At 41.2% G+C, this 23,310-nt stretch overlaps 1 protein-coding gene across 1 annotated transcript in view; it reads right to left on the reverse strand.

The window, feature by feature from the left end:
• LOC100567769 (acylamino-acid-releasing enzyme) overlaps positions 1 to 23,310 on the reverse strand; it is a 331,395-nt gene that overhangs the window by 124,558 nt on the left and 183,527 nt on the right. The gene's annotated exons all lie outside the window — the stretch shown is intronic.

The raw sequence follows: 23,310 nt of genomic DNA on the forward strand, positions 1-23,310 counted from the left end.
GAACTCACTGCACCTAGTTGCCGAGTCATCGGGAAGCTCCTGGGTCTCGGGGGGCCGTAGGAGCTCCCCTACTACTCGGAACAACTCCGATGGCCTATTGGCCGCAGACGCTATGCGGGCAGTCGTGAAAGCTTTCCTGGCTGCTCGCAGAGCCACGGAGTAAGCCTTAATAGCGGCTTTAGCCCGTGCTTGTTCGGACACATCCTGAGATTTCCTCCAGATGCACTCTAGTCCCCTCCTCGCACGCTTCATCACAGCCAGCTCCTCAGTGAACCAAGAAGTCGACGTGACTCTACGCAGCGAAAGGGGACGTTCAGGAGCGAGCGTGTCCAGTGCCCTTGTCAGCTCACTATTATAGCGATCAGCCAGGACATCGACAGGATCGCCAGTCTCCAGAACAGGAAGATCCCCAAGAGACCTCAGGAGTCCATCCGGATCCATCAGCCTCCTGGGGCGGACCATCTTAATGGGTCCACCACCCCTGCGGAGGTTAGAGGACACGGCGAAACTTAAACAGATCAGATGATGGTCAGACCATGACAATGGAAGGATATTTTGTTCTTCCACTCTGACTGTCCCACCGTCCACAATAAAAACAAGGTCCAACGTGTGCCCCGCCTGATGTGTGGGCCTAAATATAACTTGAGTCAGCCCCATGGTCGTCATGGCAACCATGAAATCCTGAGCTGCACCTGTTAATGTGGTCTCAGCATGGATGTTAAAGTCTCCCAAAACTATGAGTTGTTGGGAGACCAAGGCCGCATTAGAGACCACTTCTGCTAGCTCAGACAGAGAGACTGCTGGGTCGCGAGGTGGACGGTACACCAGCAGAATCCCCAAGCTGTCTCGGGCTCCCACCTTCAGCAGGACACATTCAAATCTCGTAGATTGTGGAACGGCGCATCTGATCAGGGCAATGGACTGCTGGAAGATCACTGCAACTCCTCCTCCCCGCCCCTCAACCCTGGCCTGCTGATGAACCCTGAAACCCGGTGGACACAGCTGGGTGAGATTCACCCCACCCAGTTCATCCAACCACATCTCGGTAATACATGCCAGATCCGCCCCCTCATCCAGGATCAAATCCTGGATGATAGCTGTCTTACCATTGACGGATCTGGCATTCAGAAGCAGGACCTTAAGGCTGGGGGGTCTGTCCTGAAGACTACCACACCTATTCCTCTCCAGGGTCGCAATAACTCTGTTGCGCTTCTCCCTGGGTCGTTGGTGACCGCTCTTCCTTCTCCCCCACACCACCTCAATGGGGCCCCACCCGTGAGAACCCTCTTCCTCCTGAGGGATTGGCTGATTAAAATTGCCATTTAAGGGGGATAGTCAACTGTCCTGGGATGAAAGGCCTCCAAGTGTACTTGATTGTTTAAAGGAGAGACTTATCTCCGCTGGTATGAGAGATATGATAACATCATCTAATGTGGGAGGGGGACTCGGTACAACTGATGACTGATGGCGGGGCTGGGGGGTCGAACAGACATGGCTTGAAGTTGGGGACTCTTGTATATCGCGATTCAGCCCGATGTCTAGAGGGCGAATCAATGGGTCTACTAATACCCTCTTAAGAATGATGCCCCACTGTTGGAGTTTAGGCCCGTACAAAAACAGTTCTTCCAATAACATTCTATCTTCCAGCCCAATGAGAAGACATAAGGAGCGGTTCCAGGATTGATAGAAAGTGGGATATTATCTCTCCTTCCCTTCCTAGTCTAGATATCGGATACTGAAAGGTAAAGAAATTCCTAGTCCTCTCATTCCTCTGCAACTAGCCCGTGTGCTGTAGTGGTATGAGTGTATGACTAGGATCCAGGAGACCAGGCTGCCGAGAAGCCCCATGTTAAGTTTAGCGTAGGGTTGCCAAAAGCCAGAAATAATTTGAAGGCACATAATGACAATTCTGCATTTTGTGTTATTTCATAAATTGTAGTTATGATACCTCATAAATAGCTGGTGAAAGATGAATCCACTTTTACAGGATAACAATTCAGAAAGATTTTTGCCAGTTTTTGAGGTCTTCAGTCAAAATACTGTCATCTGCAATGAAATAAAACTGTAGGAATCACTGAGTCAGCAACCAGCTCCTTTCTTTTGTGGAGTGTTATGGATCTTACAACCATTCTATCATTTTTTTGCATTGTTGCTATGCTTGGTATGAGGAAATCACATTTGAAGCACTTCACCACACCATGGAAGAAGTGGGGCATTTGTGGCCTTTTGAAAGTTCTTAAGCATATAATAATAATAATAATAATAATAATAATAATAATAATAATAATAATAACAACAACAACAACAACAACTTTATTTTTATACCCCGACCCATCTCCCCGAAGGGACTCGGGGCGGCTCACATGGGGCCATGCCCAATACAACAATAAAAAAACCAATTGCAAAGCCATGACACAATTAACCCGATAAAAACATCAACATCAATAAAAACAATCATTAAAAAGCATAAATCATGCAATATTAAAATCGGGGGACTAAATTCATAGATCCCGATCAAAGTGCAGAGAATACTAAATGGAGACAGGTAATTTCACAGTTAAAATGGACAATAAAGTGCGGTGTAATAATGGTAAAAACATCAGGAATGGGGCAATTATAGAATGGGTAGACAGGTCAATCCAACAACGATTAAATGTCAAAGACCTTTTGGAAGAGCCAGGTTTTTAAGCTCTTCCGGAATGAGAGGAGGGTAGGGGCCTGCCTGATCTCCCTGGGGAGCGAATTCCAGAGACGGGGGGCCACGACGGAGAAGGCCCTCTCTCTCGTCCCCACCAACCGAGACTGCAAGGGTGGTGGGAGCGAGAGAAGGGCCTCCCCCGACGAGCGAAGAGAACGTGCGGGTTCATAGGGGGAGATGCGGTCTCTAAGGTAGATGGGTCCCAAACCGTTTAGGGCTCTGTAGGTGATAACCAGCACCTTGAATTGGGCCCGGAAAGTAAATGGCAGCCAGTGGAGCTCCTTAAACAGAGGCGTCGAACGCGCCCTGTAATTCGCTCCAGTTAGAAGCCTGGCTGCCGAACGCTGTACTAGTTGTAGTTTCCGGGCCGTCTTCAAAGGCAGCCCCACGTAGAGCGCATTGCAATAATCCAGTCTAGAGGTAACTAAGGCGTGGATCACCATGGTCAGATCAGACTTCTCGAGGTATGGTCGCAGCTGGCGCACAAGATTTAATTGTGCAAAGGCCCTGCCGGCCACGGCCGACACCTGGGCCTCAAGCGTCAGCCCCGAATCCAGGAGGACCCCCAAACTGCGGACCTGGGCCTTCAAGGGGAGTGCGACCCCGTCAAGCACAGGTTGCCACCCAATGCCCCGATCAGACATACGACTGACCTGGAGAACCTCTGTCTTGTCGGGATTAAGTCTCAGCTTGTTCACCCTCATCCAGGCCAATACAGTGGCCAGGCACTGGTCCAGAATCTGAGGGGCTTCCTTGGATTTAGGTGGAAAAGAGTAGTAGAGTTGGGTGTCATCCGCGTAGAGATGGCACCGCACTCCAAAACTCTGGATGACCTCTCCCAGAGGTTTCATGTAAATGTTAAAAAGCATGGGGGACAGAATAGAACCTTGCGGGACCCCACAGGTCAATGGCCAGGGGTCCGAGCAGGAGTCCCCCAGCTTCACCAACTGGGAACGGCCCTCCAGAAAGGACTGGAGCCACTGCAGTGCAGTACCCCCAAGGCCCATCCCAGAGAGCCGCCCCAGAAGGATACAATGGTCGATGGTATTGAAAGCCGCTGAGATGTCTAAGAGAACCAGCAGGGTCACACTCCCCCTGTCCAGTTCCCTGCGGAGGTCATCCACCAAGGCGACCAAAGCCGTCTCGGTATTGAACCCAGGCCTGAAGCCAGACTGCGATTGGTCCAGAAAATCCGTATCTTCCAAGAATCCCTGGAGCTGAGAAGCAACCACCCACTCCAAGACCTTGCCCAAGAATGGTAGGTTAGAGATATACTCATGGATTATGTGATTATCTGTGATTGTTTGGTTTTAAATGTTTCTAATTGTTTTAATTGTATTTTATTATCCTATTTTAAATATCTGTTTTAATTTTGTATTGTTCTTATGGCATCAAATAGCTGCCAACATGTAAAGCTGTCTTGAGTCCCCTTTGGGGTGGAGAAAGGTGGGATAGAAATATTGTAAATAAATAAATAAATAAATATGCTCTTATTTCAATAATCTCTTGGCAAGTATAATCAATAGCCAAAGACAATATCGGGGGGTAAAGCAGGTGTTCCTTAACCCAAAATTAACTGCTAGGACAAGTAGTGGTAACTTGTGGTCATGTGATAGCTGATTGACTTTTAAAGACAAAATACAACATTATGGGGACTTTTGCTACAGCAATGCAATTCTTATCTGTCTGCATGTTAGCTTGAATATCCTTCTAGAGTAAAGCTATATTTCTTTTCCCTATCCTCTGAACACCTTTAAATAAATCAGGGAGCACAAACACAATAATTTAAATTAGTGAATTAAACTGGGGAAAAATCAGTTGGTTTATTCATTTGCATCAGAATTAATCAAATATAGAATAAGCCCATTACATTTGCTAAGAATAAGCTGAATTCACAGGAGCTCTAGAAACTGCAGGTTGAAAGTGTTTTAAACGATTCACTGGTAACCAATTTAAATATTTGTCCAAGTAAAGGAATAGTCAGATTTGACTCATGAATATAAAAAGCTCTATTACACAGCAGGCCGCAGAGTGCATGCTGCTGACTCTTCATCGCATAAACATCTTAAGAAGGATGCTGATGAAGCTGGCCATAAAATCGCTTTCAGCAGTGCTATATTTAATTACTGCATAATCAAAAAGAAAGTCTAATTAGAGGGCAAATGCAGCCTGTTATATCTTAATGATTGCATTTGTCTCCTTTAGTTTAGAATTCATTCTCATCAGCTTGCTTCAGAATCAGATTTCTCCTACACAACAGGCTGCAATGCAATTATTTGGAACCATAAAAGAAAATGTAATTGCTTGTCACTAACTGAATGCATTTCTAAAAAAGTGATGTGACATTCAGTTTCCTAGGAGTGTTGTGGCCATCTTTTATTCTGTCTAGGTTTCCCATTAGGGAATGAGCATATGGCTTAGTCGCTGGAGTTAACTGCAGATGAGGTCAAGTTGTTGTCCTTTGCCTGACATGTCCTGTTTATTCTTGGGCAACAATGCACTTGTGGCATCATTTCGAGGAATGTGTGGAAAGGCCTTCTGATCCATCCAACTCCTGTCATACCATCTCCTGAGAGTAAATGGCTGACAAAATGCTGATTGTTTACTGAATGGGTCTTATTCTAAATTTCAACCTAGTAGGATAGTCCTTTGATATAGACTACTGTCTTTAAGTACTTGAGGCTTAACATATCTCTTCCCTGTTGCCTATAAAAAGAAGCTGCGATCCTTCTGCAAAGGAGCAACTACAATTTTTCTGTCACTTGGCAGAATTTTTCGTTTTCTGTGCTGACTGCAACAGTTAAGAAACTTACCCTCAGATCCTTTTGGAGTTCTGATAAAAAGAAATTGAATAATAATTCCTGTTCTAATTGTGTCTCTGAAGTGTTTACCACTGTTCCTATTTACACAGTGCTGGAATACAACACAGAAAATGTTTCTTTTGTTGCAGAAGCTGTTCTCAATGCCATGCCCAAAAGGTCAAGCCAGCTATGATGTAGAATGCACAGGTTTTAAATGAACAGCTCAGTTAACCTTCATTTTCGTAAACAAGACCACTACTAAAATTAGGACAAGTTTACATGAAATTTGCTACCGTATTTTCTCTATGCGAATAGTTCCTAGGTAAACAACTGCTTGGGGAAAACATACCTTGAACCATATGTATGTTTCTCTTGTTTTGCATAAGTTTCCATAACTGCAGCAAAACAATTATAAGAAACAGTGCAGGAAAACGTAAATAGTTAAATGATAGGAGTGTTGTCTGGTTTCCAGGCTATGTGGCAATGTTCTAGCAGTATTTTCTCCTGACCTTTCACCTGCATCTGTGTCTGGCATCTTCAGATGATCCTCTGAAGAAGCCAGCCACAGATGCAGGTGAAACATCAGAAAAAAATGCTGCAAGAACACGGCCATACAGCCCGGAAACCACACAACACTTGAATGATTCCAGCTGTGAAAGCCTTCGACAGTACATGGTTAGATGGTATTTTCTCCATGCTATCACAGAAATTCATGTGTCCATAAGAGAAATTTCATTTGTGAAAATGACAATGTGACCCAGCCCTTAGTCAAAATAATACTGGGGTCAGATGTTGGTGGAATAAAAAAAAAGTTGCAAACTGTTTTTCAATGAGAGAACTGTGAACCACTAGTTAAGAATTATTGTTCTGTGGCCATGAAGTTATTAAAGGGTTAATGGGATGTTGATACAAAGAGTTATTAGATAAAAAAGCAGTCAAGAAGTGCTTTATACAAACAAACAAAAGCCTCATTAAGATATTAAAATACTGTTTAAATTATTTAAGAACTTTATGTCTCAAGTGTAATCATATATGGTTTATTTTACAGGTGATGGGCCCAGGCTTTCCTCAGAAGTCTCCAAGAGTCTTCAGGACAATTTAGTTTACATTATAGAACAACCTTGATGATTTGTAACTTGATCACATGAAAACTAAGATTAAGGTCTGCTGACTGCAAGTTAAACAACTATTCCCAAAGGAAGGAAGAAGATGCAATCATGATCAACAGTCTTGAATTAGTTTTCTTAGTGAAAAAATTGAATAGTGTGAATTACCAGTTATTAAAATAAAAGGTTGATATGGTTCTTATTAAATAAATGTAGTTGGGAACACAACATTTTCACAAGAACAGGAAGGAAGGAAGGAAGGAAGGAAGGAAGGAAGGAAGGAAGGAAGGAAGGAAGGAAGGAAGGAAGGAAGGAAGGACGGAAGGAAAACAGGGAACAGAAGCAGGGATCTGGAGATACCATGCTAGTATAATGGTTCATTTATGATAAAAGCCGATGAATCCCCTTATAAAGATATAGGAAGGAGGACTGTAATGAAATATTTTGGTCCTATAGTCAAACCCACAATTATTGGCACACTGTTAAATGCGGTGCAAGACAAATGTTTGGATGTGAAAACAGCAAGATGTTAAAGGAATAGCCATCCATATTCAAATACAAAAAGCACTAGCTCTCTATACAAATTGTAAAAAAGCATATGCAGGTTCATGAAAGCTTCCAGAGCATGGAATGGAGGAATAGTCTTTAAGGAAAGTCAGTTAGGAAGTACTGCTTCATCAGAACTGAAGAAGATCTCTGCCCATAATTAAATACATGGTGCGAGCTATATTAGTCTATCTAGATCTAGAGATATACTGTGATCAAGAAGGGGATGATTGCAAAATAATAAGAACATTAAATGAAAAACTTCTGATAAAATATCTGTGTAACATAATCTATTACCAAGGATTACAAATTAGAATTAGAAAACAATAGCAGTGATCTTCTTAGTGAAAGACAAAATAGAAAGGTTTCAAATAAAAGATTCCAAGGTTGCTACTGAAAGTTACTTAAAAGAGACCAAAGAACATACTTTACTAGTATCTAATAACAATAACACGAAAGTATATCTGTCAAATTATTGTATTTTGGTCCAATTACAAGACTGGATATTGCAACAGAAATATGCAGGAAGATCTTAGGACCAATGAAGAAAAAATAGAATATAGAGACAACATCCATGCATTACAGTTGTCCCTTTACATTTGTGGGCTTGACTTTTGTAGATTTGATTATTTGTTGATTTGATTAATATGGTATTTTCTCTTAAGGGATCTCTGTGCCATCAAGTATGATACTATGTTCAATTTTTCTCATAGATTTGAGCTGGAAAACCTAGTTTCTCTAGGCATTTGTTGATTATCCAGTGTAATTCTACATCTGACAGAAATTGACCACAGGGCTGTCCTGGAGGACCCAGACACTCCCAGAGAGGTGTTCACGCAGGTAAAAAAGTGTTTTTAATTAAGTTTTTACACTTCTGCAGGGCCCCTGTTCCTATAACCCCAGCAATTTGAAAGCAACCATCAAACTACTGCTGCCACTATGACCTGAAGAAAATAAATGGATGCAGATTTGGCTGGAGACAGTTCTAGTGGGAAATGCACAGTGACTACCTACTGCTGAAGGAGAACTCATGAGCTGGTTTAACAGGAAGCAGATTCATGAAACGACTTAAAGAGAAACATGTGGATGAAGTAGCACACGCCAATCAAAAAACATTTTGGCTGCAACAGTTATTCATAAGTCAACAAATAAAATCCTGAAAGGCCATCAAGACAGCATCACATTCAAAGAAAATAAACCCTTGAGAAGTATTTTTAAAATAATTTACAGGAATAATGGTGTATAAACCTACATACAGTCTTGCCTATAGAAGATGTGAATAGAATGCTACTGTTAAGAAAAGTGAGCCTATCTGCTTAAAGTTGAGTTTACTGTTACCTTTTGTTACTGTAATAATTCAATAGATGACTTCTTGCTACTATTACTACAGTCAGGAAAATGACACACGCGTCTACCAACATGTTACTGTTGCTGTCATTGGGAAATACAGGAAAATACTCTCTGGTTCCACCAGGTGTAAAATTCAGATATTGCACTTTTGAAATTCTGAGATAGAAAAAGACATTTCAAAGCAAGCCTCTCTTGGCACTTTCTTTCCACCCAAATTCCTTGTATTATAATTCCCCCAATCAAATTGTAGATGAGATTTGATCTGTAATGTAGCACACCATGCAAATACCAGATTGGCTATACAAACAGGCATCTTTCTTTAGGAGATATGGATTTTACTTGCACATGGATTGCATCTTAACTGAGATACAACCCTCAGCTTAGCAGTCCTGTGTTTCATCCAGGAGCTCCTGAAGCTGGGAGGCCACTGGTGAAAGAGAAAGCAGGATCACTCCAACAGACCAGTCTTTGGGCAGTCATGGATACAAAGAGGTGTGCCTTCAGGTATTAACGTCCAAGTTATTATTTAGTGCTATGAATGCCATCATTGGCACCTTGAAAAATAGTGAATTAAAGTGTTGTCAAAGGCTTTCATGACCAGAATTACTGGGTTGCTGTGAGTTTTTTGGGCTGTATGGCTGTACTGGGCTGTATGGCTATGTTCCAGTAGCATTGTCTCCTGACATTTCGCCTGCATCTGTGGCTGGCATCTCAGAGGTTGTGAGGTTTGTTGGAAACTTAACTGTTGGCAGTGAGGCAAGTGGCTATGTTCCAGTAGCATTGTCTCCTCACGTTTTGCCTGCATCTATGACAGGCATCCTCAGAAGTTGTGAGGTCCTCATAAATTCTGAGGATGCCTGTGGGCAAAACGTCAGGAGAGGATGCTTCTGGAACATGGCCATACAGCCCGGAAAACTCACAACAACCCAACTAAGGGGTCAGTTAGCACCTTCCAAACAAAGGATGCCTTCAGGCACAACAGCCAAGCTATCTCTATCCAAATATCCTCACTGACTGACTTTGCAGCTGCAAGGCTACTCAATGCTAATCAAGCTTGCTAATTGTAACACTCACACTTGCTTCAAACAGGTCCCACTATAGACCTTTCACAGACACACACACACACACATATATACACACACCCCACTTGCCTCACTAGCAACAAATGCCAGCCACAGATCAGGAAAGAATGCTACTGGATCATGGCCATACAGCCCGAAAAACTCACAGCAACCCAGTGAATTACAGTTTTTGCTTTAACAGGCAAAAAAAGCAACTTTTAATAACTCATTTCTTCTTTTCCTATTCTCACCCGCAAAAAACTAGTTGCCAAAGTAATTTGTTACAAGCAATGCTTACTTCCTACCTATGGGTTTACAGTTTTCATGTTGGCAGTGGGTGTTGCAGTAAACAATATCTTCTAGCCTGTGTGTGTGCGTGCGCGCACACACTTTTCAGTCATCTGTCAATTTATTGTGACTTCACAAATTAGACAAGGAATACTCTGAGATGGTTTGGTAGTTCCTTCCTCTGAAACATAGCCTCCTGCCTTATTTTTATAATGAGTTGAAGGTAGCATACATTACTCTCTCACCTTCATTCCTACAAGAGTCTTGTGAGGTAGGGTAGGCTGAGAGAAACAGATTGGTTCAGTGAAGTTCATGGTTGAAGGAAGATTTAATTTTAGATCTCTCAAATTTTGACCCCAAATCCTAACTGCTATATAATATTGACTCTATGTCCAATAGCTAAATAGATTATTTCTCTCATCTGATGAGTAAAAAATCAGTACCAGCACACAGGTCCAGCAGAAGACGAATGATTCAGCAGAGAATCTTCATAGTATCCTTGCTACAGCAAGGCTTCTACTCTGACTTGAGCAAACTCATGCACTGATAAGGAAGATTTGAAGGCAAAAATTGTATTATTGCTGCTATATAACACCTGATACAAAATACAAATTATGCTGTCTCTGGAGAAAGGTGCTAATTGCCCCATGGATCTGCTAGCAACTAAAACTCACATAAAGGTTCAGAAGATTCAACAAATAACAAATAGCAGTTAATGTGTATTTAAGATTTTCAAAACATAGCACAAACATCACAATAATCCTACTATTGCTAGGGGGTATGCGGTTGAGATATCTATTCATAGATATAGAATTTTGGCTTAAAATATGATGCAAAACTTGAATAAATAAGATTACTCTCATTTCTTAATGGATGCAGATGAGACCTAATCTACCGTAATAGAAGTCTACGAAAAATATACCACACCATGAAGCTTTTCTGTTAATTCTTCTAATTTTAAGTAGAAATATCTTTAAGTTTGTCATTGATCCACACAAAACCCCCTCATGGCTTTGAGTTATATCCTAGAGAGAAATGCAGCATAATATAAACAGAGCCGGCCCCAGGTATTTTTCAAGTGTAGGCAAACAGAATTTTGGCACCCCCCCCCCCAAACCAATCACTGAAAAATAAAAGCGTTGGATAAGTGAAAATGTTGGATAATAAGGAAGGATTAAGGAAAAGCCTATTAAACATCAAATTACATTATGATTTTACAAATTAAGCACCAAAACATCATGTTTTACAACAAATCAATAGAAAAAGCAGTTCAATACATGGTAATGTTATGTAGGAATTACTATATTTGCGAATTTAGCACTAAACATTGAACAGGGATATAGGGCAGTGTGGACTTAGATAACCCAGATAACACTCAGTATTAAAAAAAAAACCTCTAAAATCAGGACAATAAATAAAGAACAACACTCTGAAAACAGAAGAAATCCAGACAGTAAACAATCAGGGACAGCTAACACCTCCCAAAGAAAGATTCTCCCAGACAAGAAGAAGTCAGGCCTTGAAGCCACAGGGCCATTAAATGCTAATCAAGGTGATTAATTACAACATTCACACCTGCTTCAAAGAAGAGTTCTTTCTCTTATCTTCTACAGATATATAAACCCCACATACCTAGCTTCCAAGTTCCCACAAACCTCACAATCTCTGAAGGCCCCAAAGGTGGGCTCGCATGGTGCGAAGGCGGGCCTGCGCCGGCTGGAAGGCCCAGCGCGGGCACTGGGAGGCCCGAAGGAGAAGGAGGCAGAGATTGGCGCCCTCCTCCCAGGACGATGGTGCCCCCAGGACAATGGCGCCACAGGCAAAAGCCTAGTTTGCCTTATGGTTGGACCGCCTCTGAATATAAATTCTGATAGGTACTGTCTGTAGAGATGACGACAAAAACTGTATTAAAAATGGAGAATTATGAGCTCGGGCTGAGAATTTATCTACACAAGCCCATTTATTTAGAACTCTTCCTGCCCGTACTTTGGAAGTTATTGCTTTGCTTATCCACATAATAATCACTAGAAGCCAAAATATTCTATAACTGGGTTAGATCCGTGATCCATATTAGCATACCTGGTAATTATTTCCATTTGTGTGTGTGTTTAAGCATATCTTAACATTTTCTGTGTCATTATTTTTAGAGATATATTTACTCTGTCCCCTTTTTGGAAAACACATGATATATGGATGTATTGAGTGATTAGTTTGATGCTTAAAGAGATATATTTTCCAGGTTCTGATAAAACAAATCTTGAGGAAAGGCAGTGGGCTGAATCCAAAAACTGGCAGGCAATAGGAGTACTAGTAATTCAACATCCCCAACATAAGATGCATTTGCATGAAAGTGTGTGGTTGTGAAATGTTTCTAGCACTGTCCTCTCTGAAGGGGTGAGGGAATAGACAACAACAAAAATGTTCATAAAGAATGGATATATTCAACTCCAAATGGTACAAAAATGAAAGGGTATTTGCCATTTAATTAGTTTGCCAACATTTGCTGCAAATGTACGTATTAAATAAAATTTCTCTCATGCTGGTTATGTAGCGATGAGAAATGAACTCTGGCAAATGATTAAGAGAGAATGAATTCTTAGTTCAGCCAAAGATAATTAATTATTTAGAACAGAGACAAAATGAACTTATAATAAAGGAACCACTCTTCTGCCAAAACAAGCCAGAAGGTTAATGCAGCAAAATGGCCATGGGGAAAAAAAATCTGATTTTTCACATTAAAAGCACTGATAGCAGAGAGGCATGAGAAAGTCTGGGGATTAAATATCTAGAGTGAGTACAATAAGCTCCTCACCTCTCATACAAATCTACTAATCATTTCACTAGAAGAGAGGAAGTTATTAATGAAAAATAAGGGGGAAATTTAAATCAAATCCAAAGGAAAGAAAAAAGAGGGCCTATTAGTATTTTTAAAAGTTATTTTACACTTTATAATAGAATCTATAAGCATTGTAGAGAAAGTCAGATCCACCAGTTGTCATCTCCCCTAAACCTGAAAGAACTCAGAGAAGCTATTAAGCGATGTAAAACTGGTAAAACATCTGGCCAAGATGACTTAATAATGGAGCAAATCAAACACTTGGGCCCCAGAGCTGAAAACTGGCTTTTGAAATTTTTACAATCAATGCTTGCAATACAAACAGATTCCCAGATTATGGAGGAAAACTAAGATCACTGCCATTTTAAAACCTGGTAAAGATGCCCCTCCCCCTCCCTCTCTTATAAAGTATATAAGAGGATGCTATTAAATCGATTAAGACCTCTTTTTGAACGCCAGCTTATTGCACAAAAAACAGGTTTCAGACCATGGAAAAACTGTACACCTCAAATTCTTAATCTGACTGAGTATATCGAGGAAGGCTATGAGAAAGGTTGCATTATGGGGTTTGTGTGGACTTTACGGCAGCTATGACATGATGCAACATAGAAAAATGCTGTATAAAGTTATCATATTACCTGGGACTATGATTTTACAAAAACTATCCAGACAATCACAGCTTCTATGTGGTATTTCAAGGCAAAAATAATGGTTTACCTCTAGGCAGCGTTCTTGCACCGACCTTGTTTAACATCTTTACTAACGATCAGCCACAACCACCACTCACAAGTACATTTTTATATGCTGATGACCTTGGCCTAACAACACAAGCAAAAGACTTTAAACAGTTGAAAACCAACTTACTAATGCCCTGAAATATCTCTACAGCTATTAAAAAGATTACCCGAAGCCTAACCTTGCCAAGACACAAGTGCGTGCTTTCCACCTACGTAACCATGAAGCCAACAGGAAATTTAAAGTTACTGGGGAAGGCCAAGAGCTCGAACACTGCTCCCATCCTAAATATCTCGGCATCACCTTAGATCGAACACAAACATTTAGGAAACACTGTATGAACACCAAGCACAAAGTAGTTGCACGCAATAACATCCTGTGGAAATTTACTGGTAGCACATGGGATGCAGACCCAAAATTAATAAGAACATCGCCCTGGCCTTGTCTTACTCAACTGCTGAGTATGCTTGCCCTGTTTGGCACAAGTTTGCCCACACAAAGCAGGAGAATATAGCACTGAACGAAACATGTAGGATAATCACAGGATGCCTCAAACCTACATCTGTTGATAGACTCTATAAGCTAGTTGGTATTGCCCCCCCCCCTAATCTGTTAAGGTAATTTTGAATTCTGATCCTGTCCTCTGGAGTGTTAGCTTTCTCCCTCAATTTGGTGTCATCTGCAAACTTGATAAGTATGCCCTCTTAACCTTCATCCAAGTCATTAATAAATACGTTGCACAGTACTGGGCCCAGGACCAAACCCTGTGACACTCCACAAATAACTTGTGGAGGGGAACTATGTACGAAATGTTTTCAAATGTGCAATATCAATGTTTAAAAAGTCGGTGGATGTAGCTCTGACTGTTTGCTGCTGCAAATAAAGACATCCTATTACAGAGTAATGAGAGGAAAATACTCCTATGAGTGGGTATAAAGGTTGGCGGCAAACAGTGTGTGAACTTCACTGTATGCCAAAGAGTCACAGTGTGACCTTATACTCCTTGTCTCATTTGCTCCCTCTCGCATGAGAAGTCAGTACATTGAAGGAAAAAAGGGAGGGGGATCATACTGTTAATATGCACACTCTAAATTTCATCCAGAGAAAAGATAGTAATTTCCAGAACATTCATAATAACAGGTTAGAAAGTGAAAAGCAAAACAAGTAATAATGAGATTTTTTATTGTACAAGTATATTAATGAACAAGGTTATGCTGTGAGCAGGGGAATGCCCCAAAAATTCTTAATTGTGTCTGACTGCACTTTTCCCAAATGGTTTGACAGCGATCTGTGTAAGCAATAGTAAGAAAGAAGCCAATGCAAGATATATTTTTGAATCAACTTAACAGTGCCTGATATTCTGAATGACAGGTGTATGTGAAAGGAGCTGAGAATGGAAACAGTAAAAGCTGCACAATTATTTGTTGGATAATGATACGGCTATTATGAAAGTGACATAGAAAAAACCAAGAGGAAACCATATGTGACACAGAGTTAAGTATGTTCACTTCAAGCACTTTTCTGTGGGGTGGTAGTGATGATGGTGGTGGTGATCTGCTCTCTTATCGACAAATGAAGGATATCCTGACTTGGAATATGATGGTGAATTCTGTCATCATACATAATGCTCATGCACAAAACTGTCTTCTATTCAATAATCTAATCCTCCTTTTAAAGTCTTATAAGATTCCTGTTACCACCAAGTTTTATGACAATTCATCCCGCGATTACTGCTTATGTGAAGAATTACATCATTTTTTTCTGCCCTGAAACATGCTACCAATTTGGATTACATTAGTATTTTCCGGAGTTGATACATGACTTTTCACTCATCTCATTCTGTTTCCTAGCTATCTACCCAAAGTTTTAGATTCCCCTTAACAATGTTCTGCTTGTTCATTCTGATTCCGGATCAAACTCACACAATGGCTTGAAATAACACTACGATATATCTAAGAGATCAGGGAGAAGGAAGACATAGCATAAAGTTTTGTCAAGTGGAACTATGCAACATCCTTCCCCTCACTGCTGAACTAAACCTTTTAGCTAGCGACTGGATCCATTCCCCTAATTTGTTGGCGAGGGGAGAGTGATGATGGAAGAGAAGTGTCTGGCTACATTCCTATAGCTAGATACACTGCTGGCAGAACTTTATGCTAAGCCTTCACGTGTCAGGACCTGCTAACTGTTAAATTTTTTATTCAACCAGAAATAGGTAGGCCATTCAACGACAATAATGAGTGATAATGACTACAAGTAGAGACAATTTATATATGCAGGACTCTGATACATGTGACCCCTCACAGAACGAATGAAACTATTGGAAGTAACTCATGACAATAGTACTTCAGCTTCCATGTAGTATGCTTAGATATCCCTGCTTCTTTACCTATGAGAGGATACTGCTTAAACTAAATACAGTTGTACATACTTTGCAGCTATTTTTTTTTTATTTTTTTTTGTAATCCAGTGACAACATCCTGCCTGGCAACTAGAAAACCAAGTGCCCCTTAAAAACAGAAAGAAAGAAAAATTCCCCACCTTTCTGTCTTTCCCCACATAGAATCCATAGTACCTGAAATAGGGGAATAAGACTGAAGTGTGCCCCGCATGAAAGAAAATGCCTCTTGATGGCTAGTTGCAATCTAAACTACACTTCCCACTTGTCTTTGTCCCTACCCAGAAGACAGAAAAAAGATGGGATAGATGAGGAGAGTCAGGAGAGAAAAAGGACTTTCTCTCTCCACTTCAATGATCAGACCTGTATTGCTCCATCCTGTCACATTGTTCTGAGAAACAGCGAGGGAAAGGTGGAGGAGGAGACTGCTGGCAGCTGGGAAGTGGGCAGATGGCTCTGCTTAGGAAGCTGGTTTTGCCAAGTATCACTTGCTCATTACTCTAGAACTACCTGGTTCTACTCTGTATGTGGCTCTAATGGATAAATTGCTTCCTCCAATCTTGTATTATTGAGTTCCAGTAGCATAAATATTTCCATGAATTTTCCAGAGCTTGGTAGGTAACTGGGACCATATTTCCCAGCTGGCAGGAGTTGTAGTCTAACAAAGTAACTTTTTCAAGTTCTCTATGTATTAATTACTATCACTCTCTTTCTCATTATGGATGTAGGGGCAAACATAAATATCTGAAACCTATGAATGCCAATGCCCCTCAATGGCTGGCCCAATTTGTGTGTTACATTTTTATGTCATGGTCCATCATGGCTCTTTTGCCCAGAACCTGTCATAGATACACACAGCAAAAATAGCAATTTGTCAGGAAGGAATGAAACTCAAATGCACAGTTTACTATCCATTCTGTCCAAACTCACCTCCCTCCCTGCATCTCTTGACAGCTGGGGTTAGAAGGTTATAGAAGAGATACATTTGGGATATACTGCCTTCTAGGGGTGTGCACGATTCCTTTTGGCAATGCTGGATTTGGGGAAATTCGTCGATCCAGCTTCAGGACCTATGAAAATGGACCGGGAGGAGGGTAGCTGAAGGCCCAACTGATTTAGATCACTAACAGCCGGATCTTTCAGTTAATTGGGGCCAGTGGGACTGAGTGACACTCTACCTGAGGCATCAGGCTAGAGAGGGCACCAGGCAGCAGCGGCTCAACTTCTTTCTTCCCCGGCAGCCTCCTCTACCATTTCCCAAAGGGCCCCCTCCCAACGGAGCACCCGCTTGAGGCAAATAAGGCTGGAGAGAAAGAAAGGCTTCCCTAGGCCACTCCTCCAAAGCAGACCCCACCAGGAATTCACTTTCTCAGTAGCACTTTGTCCAGCATGGGCATTGAAGGAGTCTCTGTGCGCCCTCCCAAGACATGATGGGAGTTGTTTCTCTCTCTCTCTGTTTCTCACATTTCTTTCTCAGCCAACCAGAGGCCTGGTTGACTGTGTCAATTCTCATCTCCCCTTGTGGTGTGCACTGGTTGGGCTTTTAATTCCCAGAGCCCCGTTTTGTGTGTGTTTTTTTTAATGTTATGGTAAAAACTTTAAACATTTCCCAAAAATCAGTAGATTGGTGAAACATTCTGAAACTTGGCAAGCTTGCAGTTGTAAATGTGGTTTACAAGTGAGGCAGGTTCCATGTTGATAGGCCTAAAAATGATGAAGAAACGTGCCTCTAAAGTTTCCCCATTGACCAAATCTTACAGCACAAAAACAGCACCTTCCCCCTGATTTTTGGCATTTCCTGGGGCTGAAAACAGGACCAAAAATGGTATGGTTTTTTTACCTAGTTACATATCCCTACTGCCTTCTAACTGGAAGCATGTGTTCTCAAAAAGGAATTTCAGTCTATCATTTATCAAAATCAGACCTATCTAGAAAAATAATTTTCATTTAGAGCAGTTTACCTTCTGAACGGGCAATAACCATGACCACCACATTTGTTAACCTAAGCCCAATTCCAATTCAAGACCTGCAGACTTGGGCTTCTACAACTATGCCAAGAGAGACTATCAGCTGTCGAAAACATATTTCCCACGACCTGATTTTCACTCATTTTCACTTAAATTAATTTGAAACCAGCTGCCAGTGCTAAGAAAAGCAAAGCTCTGCAGTAGCAATGGTACAATTTATTTCAAGATTTAAACTGAGTTATGTCTTTCTGTTTCTCTCCCCACCCCCTTTGCTATTTTAGCTGTTCTGTATTTAGCCTCTGCACTGATATAGTCAACAAATGCCCACTGGCATTTGGCCGATATATTTTCAGTCAACAAAAAGTTCCAACTCAGCAATTGTTTTCCTTTCCTAATGAATGGCGCATAAAATTGTAATTTAAAAAAATAAAGCTGTTCTCGCAGTTTAGGATCAACATCACCACTTCATTACTTACATGCTGTTTCTAAGCATGAGGCCAAGCTACAATGACATTTTATAGGTTGTGTATTTTGCAAATGAATCTAATGTATGCCACTTCTGTAATAGGAATTTCCCAAAGCCAAAATTAGTTACAGCAAACCCTACTAGGCAATTCATTTCTGACTGTACAACCGTAACTCTTATATCTGACTTGTTTCCTCTACATTATTCTTGTCTTTCCCAGAGTCACTTCTGAATGCTCAGGGAATGCTATTCATCTCATCAGCTCTCGCCACCTGCAGTTTTGCTAATACCCCTCTATTCCAATCTGTAAGGTTCCTGACTATTCATCAATTAATGATTGTGACAGGTGGAAAGGCCACTTCAATCATTGCTACTTCCCTATGCAATAAAAAATTACTCACTGACTTGGTTGGTTGCTCTCCAGCTAGGATATTTATTTTCAAGACAACGGTTAGCATGCCTTTTAGTGGCCCAGTTTTATGAGCTACTCTGCTGACAGAGGTGGGTGGGCATCAGCACTGGAGCATAACCCACTCGCTTGCTTCAGTCCAAGGAACATATTCCAAATCCTCCTGTTTCTAGGGATGGTGCTACTGAACAACCTTGATTTCATCCTCTGCCATGACTTGCTGTGTGAGACAAGGGGCATTGTACTCTGAACAGGGACACTGGCAGCTCACTGTAGCTCTAAAGTCCAAGAGACCCCCACTAGCTGAACTGCTGTAGGTAACACCCAGAAAGCAAGCTTTTTCCTTTGGTGACTTCGCACTTTTGAAATGTCTTCTTCAGGTATCAATCCCTGTAGTTTTAGACCACTGGAGCCCATCAGATGACGCAAGGCTACTTTTGGCAGGCCCCCGCTTTACCCCTGCCCATGTGACAAGGTTCTTAGTCAGCTGCCCCGGAAATGTAAAGTTATGCTGAAGGTGGGAAGGAAATTATGTAGGTAAGGAAGGAAGGAATTCCTGATGGTTAAAAGTGGAACAGATTTCTTCAGAAAATGGCAAATTCCCCTTAGGCCCCTTCTACACTGCCATATAAAATCCAGATTATCTGCTTTGGACTGGATTATATGGCAGTGTGGACTCAGATAATCCAGTTCAAAGCAGATAATGTTCCTTTCACAATCATGTTTGTAAATAAGGTAGAAAGTAAATACATGGCCTTTATGTTTCACAGAATTTTCCAATGACAAATGTGGTACAGCTGAAGCTTTCGGCATCATTTAGCATTTTTAGGACACTGTTTCATCCACAGCAGTACAAACCTTTGACAAGACAAGAAGATTATGATGAGTAAGCTGAAAAAAGAAAGAGGTTCAGGAAAAAAAACATTCTGCATTCAGAGGCGTTGTCTACCCAGACAGAGGTGCAATGAGAATAAGACTATCCTTATTGCACCACTCAGCAGCATTATCAGGGTGAGCCCCAAATACATTGATGGCTGCCTGACCACATATTTAACTAAGTGGAAGAGCTGTTGGAGGAAGGCTCTGTAGAGTTGAACAAGTCGGGGAAGCCACCCAGCAGAATGCAGACCCCCAAATACAGAAGCAGCATCACAGCTTGTGCATTATACCTCGAAGCGAGTAAAGCAAGCCACATTGCCATTTAAAGGAGGCCTGCTAGGCCATTATATTTAAATTACTGAACAACAACAACACTTAGAAGTAGGTGAGGTGATACATGTTACCATCTAAAGAGCTTCACTCTTACAAGACTGGGCACAGGCGTGAAGTTGTGAGATTGTTAGGATGAGCATCTAAGGCTCTATCTACATTGCCATGCAATCCACTTTCCGACTCCAGATTATCTGGATTATATGACTGATTCTACACAGCCATATAATCCAGTTCAATGCAGATAATCTGGATTCAGAAACTTAGCACTGTAGATGGGACCTGAGATTCCTAACTGCACCATTAGGGAGAGAGGCAAACTAACCTGTAAACTAAATGTTAAGACATGTACTAAATATTAAGTACACTCCCCAGCCAAACAGAGTACCAAGATTACCAGAAGAGAAAATAATGCCATTAGATTTAAAAGCAATTTCAAATTAATGTTCCGGCCTTTAAAAAAACTTGAGATACTGCTGTCCTTTTGTATCCCATCTACTGTTGCTGAATGGTGGTAGTGTATGGAACAGGCTTCAGTTCTGTTTGATTACAAATTTGAAATTTTGTCCAAAATTTCAAGTAGTTTATTAATGTCTGTTGCATATAGGAATGCTACAAGTCTATGTGCCCCTATTTGTTTCTGTCAGAAACCAAGGCAGCATTACCAAGACTCTGAAAGTAATATATCATGACAACACATTTCTTAGTTTCTCATTCAACACAGCTCTCAAGAAAAACAAACAAAAAGGGCTGTCAGCTGTAATATCTGATTAAGTGGTCCACATTTTTAGCACCATCTCAATTTACTTTCCTGAAACAGCCTTTACCAAAAGTAAATGAATAAATAAAAGAAAATAAACATTCCTAATTTATGTTCATTGCTTTTCCTTGCTCCGGTTTCTGTTATATTAATAAATTAGATACTTGTAATCAGCATTACTTCAAAACTAAAAAGGATAGTGTCCAAATATGCCATAGCATACAATTTTCAGGGGGAAAGGGGCACCAAGATGGTGATAATAGAATCATAGAGTTGGAAGAGACCACAAGGGCCATTCAGTCCAGTCCTCTGCTATACACACATACATACAATCAAAGCACTTCTGACAGATGACCCTCCAGCCTCTGCTTAAAAACCTCCAGAGAAGGAGACTCCAGCACACTCCCAGACCACATATCCGCTATCGAACAGGTCTTATTGTTAGGAATTTCTCCTTAATGTTACTAAACTGAGAGTCACAATGTATGTGAGAAGAATATTACACACTGAACAAGTTCAGGCTTCAAGGGTGGTTTTATTCCCCCCTCTCCCGTTCCAAGCATAAGCAAGGGGCTGAATCTTCCCACTTCATTGAATAACAATTTTACTTTGGTTCTTGGAGGTACAAAGCTGCAACATCACCCTGCTTTGAGGCCAACTGGTAGAGGATCAAGAGAGACCCATTAAAGCATTACATTACCTAATCTGTGCATGTGAGTGACTTTTCCAGAAAATCAAATTGATGTGGAGATTGTGGGAGTTAGATTTGGTGCAAAAATCTAACTTACCATGCAATTTTGTACGTGTAATCAGAGGAAAGCTCAATGGAAAATGGACTTACTTCCAGGTAAGTATATGGTTGGTATTTTCAATCATTTCAAGTTGCAAAAATGAAGGCAATCCCACTGTTCCAGTCTTCATCAAAATTAATCAAATATGGATATAATATAATTGTTATTAACTTCAAGAAAGAAATATATATAGAATTTGTAAGTTGTCTGTAATGGAAAAGAGAGAATAAATGCCCTAGAAATGCCTGCATACATCATCTAGTAATAACATGTGACAAGCCTAGCAGCTAAGCCAATTGGAATTAATTCTCCAAGTGCTTTTCTGAAGTCAAGTTACATTATATGTACCTTGCTTATTTTCACTTCTAAGTAGATTCCTGCCAAGGTCTGTAAGCTAATGATTAAATATTTGTTGAATGCACCATTGTTTTAAAACAGATTGAAATTACATATTTTCTATTAATTAACCGAGGCCATTTGTCCTGAGGAAGAATGTCATTGTCATTTCCTTTCCCACTCTTGAAAACCACTCAGGTTCTTCATATCATCTGAAAAACATTTACCGTCTTCATAATTGAATTAGCTGATGCACAATAATAGCCTTAGAAAGTGAATGGGCTTTCCCGTGCCAGGGTGCCCTTGTACCTCTGCCAAGATTCAGAGACAACAGCTCTAACTTCCCATGATCAATGTCCAACTGCTTTGTAGAAAGCTTAGCTGGTGATTTAGAACTTCTACCCTGCTCTCAGATGCTTAAACTATTGGTCTAAGATCTTAAGTAGAAGCATTGATCTTATCACCTCCGCGGTGCAGTCCGGTTTAGAAGGCCAGGGCATTATTGTTTAGGCCTCACATCTGAGTGACTACCCAGAGAGGGACAGGTGACAGGGACTGGGGTAAATGAGCTCTAAATCAGCCCGTCCTGCCCTTCTAGAGTTGAGGCTGCTTGCCACAACTTCTTCCACTTGCGCTGCTGCTGCTGCTGCTGTTGTTGTTGGGTTTTTTTGCTGTGTTTTTGTTTTGTTTTTCGTGTCAGGAGTAACCGAAGTAGCTTCTGGAGTGAAAGAATTGGCCGTCTGTAAGGACGTTGCCCAGGGGACGCCACAGATGTTTTGATGTTTTACCATCCTTGTGGGAGGCTTCTCTCATGTCCCTGCATGGAGCTGGAGCTGATAGAGGGAGCTCATCCGTGCTCTCCCCGGGCGGGATTCGAACCTGGTAGCCTTCAGGTCAGCAACCCAACCTTCAAATCACAAGGCTTTTATCCCCTAGGCCACCGAAGGCTCCATTGTTGTTGTTGTTGTTGTTGTTGTTGTTGTTGTTGTTGTTGTGTGGTTTTTTTAAAAAAAGATGACAGATAGGTAAAGACATGGATATGGTTACAAGTCTACATTGTTATGTTAAAATATATTGTGCTTTTCAACAACAAAATATTGCTCTTTCCAAACTCCATTTTATTCAACGCATAGAGGGAAAGGTTGAGTTCGAAAATAGCAACCTGCCACCCACCTCCTACAGTGCTACCAATTCAACAGCCCACCTTTATCCTTAACGTATGCCAACACTGCAACCACAACAAAGCTGGCAAAAAGGATCCACACAAATGATGGCCAGGGATCATGTGCACCGAATTAGCACTTCCAGCCTCAAAAACAGGAGAAAAAGGGCCAGAGGAGGAGGGCAGCCAGGGCTTATAAAACCTCTGGCCATGCCCTGCCCATGTGATTCACCTTTGCAGGAAGACACAACAGGCAGTTTATCCCTGGTCTCAATCGGGGGAGGCCATTAAAGCTGCTCCCTCACCTGCAGCAGCCACAGATTGTAGTCTTGCAAATTATTTAGCTTTGATCGCTATTCTAATCTTGCATCTTGGATTTGAAACATATCCA

Source organism: Anolis carolinensis, chromosome 2 (genome assembly GCF_035594765.1).
Source record: "Anolis carolinensis isolate JA03-04 chromosome 2, rAnoCar3.1.pri, whole genome shotgun sequence".
NCBI lineage: Eukaryota > Metazoa > Chordata > Lepidosauria > Squamata > Dactyloidae > Anolis > Anolis carolinensis.